General features: G+C 40.1%; 1 pseudogene; it reads left to right on the forward strand.

The window, feature by feature from the left end:
• The first annotated feature begins 8,234 nt into the window (after positions 1–8,234).
• LOC148850582 (trihelix transcription factor ENAP2-like) lies at positions 8,235–10,121 on the forward strand (annotated as a pseudogene).
• Positions 10,122–10,399: the final 278 nt, after the last annotated feature.

Raw genomic sequence — 10,399 nt, forward strand, 5'->3', positions numbered from 1 at the left:
AAAAAACTGATCAAACTTATTCTAAGATTCATACTCGAATAGAACCTAAGGCTCAGTTTGGAAGGAGTACAGATGCAAATATGTATAGTGCAAATACAAATAAAATAATACAAAATATAAGTTTTTGCACTCTACATATTTGTATTTGTGCTCCTTCCAAACTGGGCCTAATTGAATTCAATTTAAGCTCAATTCTATAGCATACCTAGCTCTTCTGGTTTTGGATACTTGTCTTTGGTATCCTTGCAGCTTGTCATGTGTTTCCTCGGAATTGGATTGGAGAAAACTTCATGTAAAAGTGAAAGGAAAGGCTCTACAAATAAGATCCATATTAGCGCTGCAAAACAGAACAGATTGAATCAAATCAGATAGAGGTATTATTCGAATTTGATTCATTTATATTCAAATGCAAGTTGGATTTTATCAATAATGTATACTGGGACTAGAGTCGAATTCGAATTGCAATTGGACATTGAATAGCATAAATAAATTCTAAAAATCATAAAAGTATTATACATTACTAATAAAATAAATTAAAAATGACCTTTACATTGTATTTCCTGAGCAAAATGAATAGGAAATTACTTGCATGATACTTTGAGCATATGACAGTTCAGTCAAACACAACATTCAAACCATCGTTATTCGCAGATCCAATATAAATTTCAAGTGTATATGAAAAAATATTTTTATATTGAATCGAATCAGATTATATCAGATGAAATAGGGGCGGATTCATATTTTATCCAATTATAAAAGGATTGAATTCAGATCATTCTTAATAGGGGTTGAATTTGAATTAAAAATCTGAACAATCGAATACCATTTGCATCCCTTTGCAATTGGCATTTTGCAGTTGGCACACAAGATCATTATGCGCAAGGTTATTCCATTTTTTACCCCCTTCTCTTTTCTTTCTTTTAAAGGGAATCGCGGGAAAGTGCAACTCCATCATCAGTCCTCAAAACAAAATTCTATCTAAAAATAATCTAAGAGCTCAAAATCTCAAACCTTTCTACCAAAAGAAAACTCAAACCCCATAGCCATAGCCATAGAAATCACTATGGTTCAATTTGGAAGGAGTAATGCAAATATATAATGTAAAATTTTGCATTTTGTATTATTTTATATATATATATATATATATATATATATATTTGTATTGTAAATGTATTTATGCTCTCTCCAAATTGAGCCTAAATTATGATACCTTAAAAAATGTAAATATGTAGTTTTAGTGACTTAATATTCGTCCATGTGATGTGGCATTTCAGTTGTATGTATAAACTATAGAGAGCTTCATCTGTTGATCATGCCCGTTCCTTCCTTAAAACAAAGATTATTCGTCTATAATGGCTGTTTATAGTTGGGACCTGACCACTCTTAACTCACCCCTCCCCCCAACTGAAGGATGGACGGAATTAACCACATTGAGCTTTGCCGTGTATATTGAAAAAAAAACTTTGGTTAGAGAGTAAAAACCTTTATTCTTTGGTATTAGCAGAGACCATGTATTAGTTTCTAAATGTTTCTATCGAGAAAACGAAAAAGTTTCTAGATGAATCATGAATATCTTGAATGATATTTGGTATTGTAAAAAAGGGCAGCTATTGTTGAAAAGTGAACCACCCAACTGGTTTGCTCTGTTTTTTCAAGTTTGACCTTTTTTTTTTTTTTTCTGGAGAACTTCTATACCCTGAAATGCTTAAAGCTAGTTAGCTACCAAATGCAAATGCTTGGAGCCTTGGACTTGGATTAGGCACCGTCCAGATTCCAGAGCTCCTTATGTTTTGCCCCCATGCGACCCACACCTTGTCTTTGTCTACAGTTTACTTTGATCGAACGCGGTGGGTTTGCTCAACTAACTTAGAAATAGAGATTGATTGAAATCGAATACTTCTGTTTTAGTTTCGGTAGGGAGGATCGGCATCGGCCGCGGCCGGCGGTGGCTTGGCCAATCCTATTCCTACAGGCTACAGGCTACAGCTTTCTTGTGGCTTCGCCTTACGCGGAGGGGGACCACCCGAACCAGAAGCTTCTTTCCTACTTCCAGGCAGGTAGTAGGTAATCGCTTTAACGGAGATCTCCTCGTGACAACACGTGTGATAGTGAAGAGCTCCCGTTTGGCTTTGGCCGAAGCAAATCAAAAAGTCTGGTCAAGAAAGAGAAGGGGAAACACAACGGGTACAGGGTCCACATTGACATCGTGAACCCTCCGTTGTCTGTCACCACTTTCATATATGCGTATGGTGAAAGAAACACGATTTAGTTAGTGAGATGTCACTTCGGCTGTTTGGAAAAAATAGCCCAATAATATATTTATTAAAAATCATATTATTTTGCGGTCAAGCGGCAACGCTACAAGATTATGATTGGTTTGGAACATGCAATATTTATATTTATAGTAAAATGAAAAGCAATCGGCTTAAATACCAAATTGCCCTCCTCAAGTCAATAATAATATATTTAAGTTGGTTCTAATAACAAGGACTCTAGCTGGGGTAGTTAGTCTGCCAATCTTATTTCAAATTAATACATAATGTAGTTACCACTTACCAGCAGTTTTATATTTAACTTCAAAGCATAAATGTTTAATAATTTTATCCTAATGAATAATGAATGACTCGTTTACAAAGTTGCAGGACAGGATGATGCAGCATCATTTTGCTCAGTCCCGCTGGACTGGATCCGTTGAAATTTCGCCTTTCATTGATGAATGGAAAAGGCGAAACCCGCTTGGAGAATAGAGAAAGAGAGACTCGGTCCCCACGACCAAGAAAACCAGGCAATATCTTGGGCCCGGGACCCGGGTCTGTGTTAACCGGTACAATGGTAATGAGCCGTATGGCTTAATTTGCCACGTGTCTCATTTATAAATCATGCATGATTCCAGTACTTGATATCAATGGATTAAAACCACGTCATAGCTGTTAGACCTCGTCAACGTGACAAGTTAGAGTGTTAGTACTCACCTAACAGCTTTAAGCTTAACTTTGACGGTTTTTTGGGCTTTGGTTAAAAACTTTGATTCATCATGTCTTCTTCCTCTACTCAATCTTGGCCAACAGAAAGTCGAATCGAATGACAGAGATGTCTTTGTGTCCGTGACGTGGCATCTTACTGGAAATCCGAGGCTGAGTCGAGAATTTGAGATATTCCTAAATTAATTGTAAATTTGAAACTCCAACGGCTACATTTTTTGGTAGAATTTGAACAGTTGAGCACTTGAGCGGCAGGCAGAGACTACCATACCATTGGACCGGTGCACAGAGCCTGGCCCTCTCGATCGTCTCGTCTGTTGAACGGCTTTGAACGAGCAACTGTCCTTACGTCTGGTCCCAGATATGCCGGTGATTTATTGACAGACCGTAGACTTTTGTCTACGAAAACATTTCCCTTCCCTTTTATTTGAAAATCCAGGCTGCTACGGAGTCGGAGGGGAGACAGGAATTAAAAATTAGGAAGAAACTCGAAACCCTAAAAGGGTTAGCTGGCAGGGAACCGCAAACCCCGACCGCTCTTGTTATATTTCGTAATTGACACTTGGCAGGGGATAACTATTGATCCCAAGGGCGTTTTTGGGCTTTCACGGGTTATAAACATCGCCACATCCTCGGAAAAATGACGTGGCAGTAACAGAAAAGAGCGTGGTCTGTGGAGATTTGCATAATTGAATTGCATGTGGTGGGGCCGAGGTGCTTAGTTGGCTAATTATTTGCAGAAAATCTTAGGTCTTAGAATGGTTTCCTTATAAATCAAAACGACAATAAGGTCTTCAAACCGACTCAAGGAACCATCACTCCCCCTATAAATAGTTGTACGTGTACGCTCAATTCCTTGTTACTCCGGAACCCCAACTTTCTCGTTATCGCCCTGTTTCCTTTCTCTGTGTGTCAATCCTTCTCCGTTCTCTCTACCTTCGTATCTCTGCGCTACATCTCTTTCGCTCTCTACTCCGCTGTCTCGCTTTTTGTGCTGTGGGAAGAGAGAGAGGAAAATGGGTTCTTCGAGCATTGTGGTTCTGATGATGTTTGCTTTGGTCGTTGGATCTGCTATCGCACAGGCACCCACAGGAGCACCAACTGCTGCACCGACCAAATCACCACCAGCGTCTCCGCCACCTAAAGTTAGCCCGGCCCCGTCTCCGACCAAGGTCTCATCACCACCCCCGGCTTCATCTCCTGCTCCGACAACCGTAACCACTCCACCGGCTTCTGCTCCTTCCCCAAGCACCGTTCGGTCTCCACCGGCTCCTCCTACTGCATCCCCGTCTCCTTCCGCCTCGGCTCCTACCGCCACTGGCGTCGCTCCAACCACGCCGATATCAACACCACCTTCATCCTCTCCGTCTGAGACACCCTCATCATCCCCATCTGGGAACAACGCTGCCTTGAACAGAGTGACCATCGGCGGATCTGCGATGGTCGGAGTCTTTGCAGCCGCTGTGTTGCTGTAGATCTCTTGCGGGAGTGAAATATTAGAGTTGGGCACAGTAGTTATTCCTTTCTATCTTGTTTCATTCTGCCCTTTTTACCGTTTTCTTTTAATTTTATGTCTTATTTATTTTGGGTATCACCATGGCGGTGGTCGATGTTGATGATGAATTAGGGCTATGGTGATTATGTTTATTCGTTTTTTACCATTAATCGCAGTTTTACTTGTTGGATTCTTTTTATTCTTTTGATTATGATGACTATTAACGACTCCCTACCCTCTCTTTGACTCTTTCTCTGCTGTGTGAATTGTGATGAATGTGGTGTGTTTGTGTTTCTAAGAACACTCTAGCGTCATTAAGAGGCTATGTTTGGTTTAAGGAAGAAACTTATGCAAGGTTTTGAAAAGTTTCCCTTCCTTTCCCCACTTTTTCCTCCTTCAAACCAAACACAGCCTAAAATGAAGATCAGGAGAGGACGAAGAGAGAGATGGGAAAAGAAAGGGAGAGTCATGGACACCTATATCAGAGTTACTTTGTCCTTTGCGAAGCGCAGACTGTGCAGTCAGGGCCAGCTGGAGTTATTCGTTCCAACGTTGTGATATCCATTTATTTATAATATAATCGACTTCGTAGAAGAATAAAAAATGCTGTCTTTTCAGATGGTCACGTGCTTCACAGCTGGTTTTAAGAGTGCCCCCCCTCGCCCCCCCCCCCCCCCCCCCCCCCCCCATGTGCATTCTGGACAGGCTGCGAGGTAAGAGCAAAAGGAGAAATTAAGAATAGATTTTGTTTCGATGAAAAATTTTCAATTTAGTACAAACGCGCCTTAATTAATTTAGGTAATTAATAGTTGAAATCTAAATTAATATTGGTTTGGTCGCGTCATAAGTCACAACTTCAAAAGTAATTTTAACGGGTTTCTCAATTGCTTAATTGCTTTTTTTTTTGAAAAAAAAAAATACAGAGGATGAGGAAGACGACTTTGCAAACCGACAAAACAATATAGGTTTTTATGTACTTGGCTAAATGATAGAGAGACAAGTTGGCTGAGGCTGACCATCGACAGACAATCACAGAGGCAGAGCCTGCCGGTCTCACTTTTCCCGTGGCCTCTATTGGGCTAGGCCAACCCTTGGCATCGTTTTTCGGGTGTTTCACGAAGATGAAGAATTATGCTGAATCTTTTATTATCTCTGCAAATAAGTAGGGTCTCCAGGCTTATCACTTGCTAGAGATGCCTTTGTAGTAGATTGATGTGATGCGAGGCATATTAGGCTTATCTCATGCCCGGCATCTTCTGACTCCTAGTGCAGATTGCAGCCAGATTAATTCTTTGGCTTTGTCGTCTTAATATTTTCTTTTTCTTCAGATAACGTCTAGAAACTTATTTTGAATGGGCCTATTAGCTCGTTTAGAGCGTCGTGCTAATAACGCGAAGGTCGCAGGTTCGAGACCTGCATGGGCCATCTCTTTTTTTTAGTTTTTGCGAGGAGGTGGTGTGGATTCAGGATTGGACCGGTTCAAACCTGAAAAGCAGGAAGAGCTAAGCATGGATCAGGTTGTTTTAGGATCTATTGTTCTGGGGTTGGTTGTAGGATCTATTAACCCGTTTTTTATTTACTTTTTGTTTTTTATTTTTGTTCTCGAGAAAAAAATGAATTTTTTTTAAATTATTGATTTTTAATAATAATAATAATATAGTTTAAAATTTATATTATCTTTATTAATTGAATTGAGTAAATATATAAATTATCATATTATATTAATATATGGTTGAAAATTTGTCATTATGATTTTAGTCTTGTAAATATTATTTTTTTTATTATTTATCATATATAAATATTAAAAAAAAACAAATGATTAAATCACTTAATGAGACAATGTAAGTATGAGTGTTTGAGCTCAAATTTTTACATTCTTAAAAGATTTATTTCAAGACAGGATTGGTTCGACAGGATTGGTTCTAAGGCCAACCAACGTCAATTCATTGGGTCAGTTCAAGTAAGATAAACCCTTAGATTTTAGAACCTATTTTAAATTATTTTTGAACTGATATTATAGAATTTATTACAGAGTAAGGTATGGTTCTAACAAACTCCATTTCAATTTTCAACAACAAAGAACATTAGGGTTTTATGAAATGATCCTTTATTGATGAGCAGTGTTACATGTACATTTGTCGCCTAACCAAAAGGGACATCGAGCAATTGTCAAGTGGGACAAACGTGTGAAACTGTTAATGTGTGATTAATTGATTATGTCCTTTTGAAGAAAATGTCAAACCTCCTTGCTAAGAAATAGGGGACAATAAATAAGGTGATGAAATATTGTATTAATGATTGTTGTCCTAAAATAAAAGAAGGGAATTCTTTTACTCTTTTTTGGCCCTTCATCGGCATCAACCGATCAACAGGACAAGGCTGACTAAGGTAAGGGCTATTGGGCTAGCTGGAAACTCCTAATAGTAATGACATGCTTTAGAATGAATCTAAAGCAGACAAACACCACCTAGGAGAGTGCACTTGTTATTTCCTTGCGAAATGGATTTTCTTTCTTCTCTCTCTTTGCGCACCTCACCCACCGTCCATACCAACTAGACCTGTTCATGGGTTGGGTCGGATTGGACTCGGGGCCGGGCTTTCACTCTGGATTAACAGAATTTTCTAAGGCCCAAGCCTGAGCCTAGCTCGACCATTGGGCTTACAACTTGGGCCCGAGCTCGGTCCTCATAAAAATCCCGAAGTCCGGGCCCATGCCCGAGCCCGAAATTTAGCCCATACTGTTAGCAATTGAATAGAGATAGATTATAAAGAAAAGAATAAAAAATGTATATATTAAATTATAAATAAATATATATATATATATATATTTAATAAATATTATATTATTTATATATTTTATATAATATATAATGTTATATATTATATAAAATATATAATGCTCAGTTAGGTCAGGTCGGGCTTTTTCGACAAATCCCAAGCCCGGCCCGAAACACAGTCGGACTTACTGTGTTAGGCCCGAGGTCAGGCCCGCGGGCCTAATTACATGACCAAACCCGACCGAGGTGCAATCCGGGCCAGGCCGGGCCATCGGGCTACCCGACCCATGAACAAGTCTAGTACCAACTGTCTACAGGCCTTCACTTCACATTTATAGCCTAAAAGGCTATATGGCCAAGGCATGCGAATAAGCGGTGTAAATGGATGGAATTTGAATCGAATCAGGTAACATTTAAATTCAAATTTGATTAAAAAAATTGATATTTAGTAGTATTAAAAGTTAATATTTGATTTAATTCATATTCAATTAATTAATTATCTTAAATAATTAGTAAATATATAAACTAAACATTTTATTTATATAATTTAATTATATATAGAACATTTAATTATTTCTTATGTTATACATAATAATTAAATAATCGAATAAATTTAGATATTTATCAAATCAAATCAGATCATTTCCAAATTTGACTGATTATAATTAAAAGATTCAAATTATCCAAATCTTATTCAATTATATCAAATGTTGAACTCAAAATCAAATTTTCAAATACCATTTACACATTGGGAATTCGTCAAGGACTGGGAAATTTTGCATGGGAACTCCTCTCATGCATGTATCTAGGCGCAAATTCCTGATAGTTCCGTAGGCGTCTTTAGCTAGATGCGATTACTAGGTTAGGTTCCTGCTAGAAGTGAGTCTCCTATTCCTACAATTCAGGCGTAGTAGACTGTATGTATATATATGATTGAACCTTGCATAACAAAGAGACATAATTCTCCACAAAGATTTTCACATGGTATCAGAACCACCCCGTCGCACAATTCGTTGCCCTTCCGTGAGGATTGTTGGAGTGAGGAAGCCACCTACACGTTGATCGAAGCCTGGGGCGATCGGTATATCGAGCTCAACCGCGGGAACCTTCGTCGGAAGGATTGGTAGGAGGTCACTAGCGTCGTTAACGCCCGACATGGCGCCATTAAGAAGAATCGTCGCACCAATGTTTAGTGCAAGAACCGGATCGATACCTTGAAGAAGTACAAGATTGAGAAAGCTAGGATTTTGGCTTCACACGAGACCCTAACCAATAGCTGGCCTTTCTATTATCGTCTCGATCCCCTGATTGGCTCGACCGTGCCAGTGAAGAAGTCATCACCTCCACTTTCCCTTCCCTTGCTCTACCAGAAGACACCTCCTTCGCGGCCGCACGCTTCTAGTAGGTTAGGTTCCTACTAGAAGTGAGTCTCCTATTCCTACAATTCAGGCGTAGTAGATTGTATGTATATATATGATTGAACCTTGCATAACAAAGAGACATAATTCTCCACAAAGATTTTCACATGGTATCAGAACCACCCCGTCGCACAATCCGTTGCCCTTCCGTGAGGATTGTTGGAGTGAGGAAGCCACCTACACGTTGATCGAAGCCTGGGGCGATCGGTATATCGAGCTCAACCGCGGGAACCTTCGTCGGAAGGATTGGTAGGAGGTCACTAACGCCGTTAACGCTCGACATGGCGCCATTAAGAAGAATCGTCGCACCAATGTTTAGTGCAAGAACCAGATCGATACCTTGAAGAAGAAGTACAAGATTGAGAAAGCTAGGATTTTGGCTTCACACGAGACCCTAACCAGTAGCTGGCCTTTCTATTATCGTCTCGATCCCCTGATTGGCTCGACCGTGCCAGTGAAGAAGTCATCACCTCCACTTTCCCTTCCCTTGCTCTACCAGAAGACACCTCCTTCGCGGCCGCACGCTTCTCTGATATCGGTCGTCGTTCGGTCGGCGAAGGAGAAGCGGTCGTCTCCTGCGGTCGACGGCAGTTGCTACTGCAGCTGTGGCTGCAGAGAACGACGAGGATTCAGAGCCATCGAGGTCGAGCACGGAGAGTCGACGTCGAGATGGGGAGGCGGATAGGTTTTGACAGCTGGCTCAAGCTATAACGAGATTTGAGGAGATTTATGAGAGAGTGGAGGGAGTGAAACAATGGCAGATGATTGAATTGGAAGGATAATCAAAGACTGTCGTGTTTCTTACTATTTCTTACTGATTGGTCACCATGGCTGCCAATAACGACCAGAACGGTGAGAGCTCAAGTAAGTCAGAATGGTGCGAAGGCAGACCCTGCGTTACGTCGACCAGGCATGGAGCAGGTCGAGGAAAAGGGGATGGACCCTCTGGCGGACGTGACCGAGGTTCAGCAAAAACATATGCCGATCAATCATCGGCAGGGCGTGAGGTGGCTGCTAATGCAATCGTAACTGATGGAGACAAGATCGGACTAAATGGGCTTAATGACGAGTAGTGGCAGACTCTCGTAAGCATGCTTGATGCTTACAAAACTAGGACTAATGAAAAACTCTCTAATAAGAAAAATTCTACTGATTGGATAATTGATTCCGGGGCGTCGCACCATATGACTGGAAAAATTGACTTCTTGATGGATACACGGAATATTACACTATGTCCGGTGGGACTTCCCAATGGGAAGCAAACCACCGCAATGAAGGAAGGGACTTTACATTTGGGTGGAAATATTTATCTACATCATGTGCTTTTTGTACCAAGAATGAGTTGCACCCTTATTTCCGTAGCAAAATTATTGCAAGAGATAAATTGTACTGTCACTTTTACTGATAAGCTATGTGTGATATAGGACCAAACCTCAAGAATTCTGATCGAAGTGGGTGAGCAGTGTGATGGGGTCTATCATTTTAGAGGAGCAACACCGGTTCTGAAGGAGATAAGCCATGTGAGTTATGGCATCGCAGATTAGGGCATCCGTCTAAACAGATATTATCTTTTCTTCCTGAAGTAGATAAATTAAATAGTAGAACTGAAGGAGATAAGCCATGTGATGTTTGTTATAGAGCAAAACAAACACGAGAAATTTTTCCTGAAAGTAAACATAAAGCTGATGGTTGTTTCTCTCTAATTCATTGTGATACATGGGACGCCTT

This window comes from Nelumbo lutea, chromosome 5 (genome assembly GCF_056320005.1).
Source record: "Nelumbo lutea isolate HS-2025 chromosome 5, American lotus-T2T, whole genome shotgun sequence".
NCBI classification, from domain to species: domain Eukaryota; kingdom Viridiplantae; phylum Streptophyta; class Magnoliopsida; order Proteales; family Nelumbonaceae; genus Nelumbo; species Nelumbo lutea.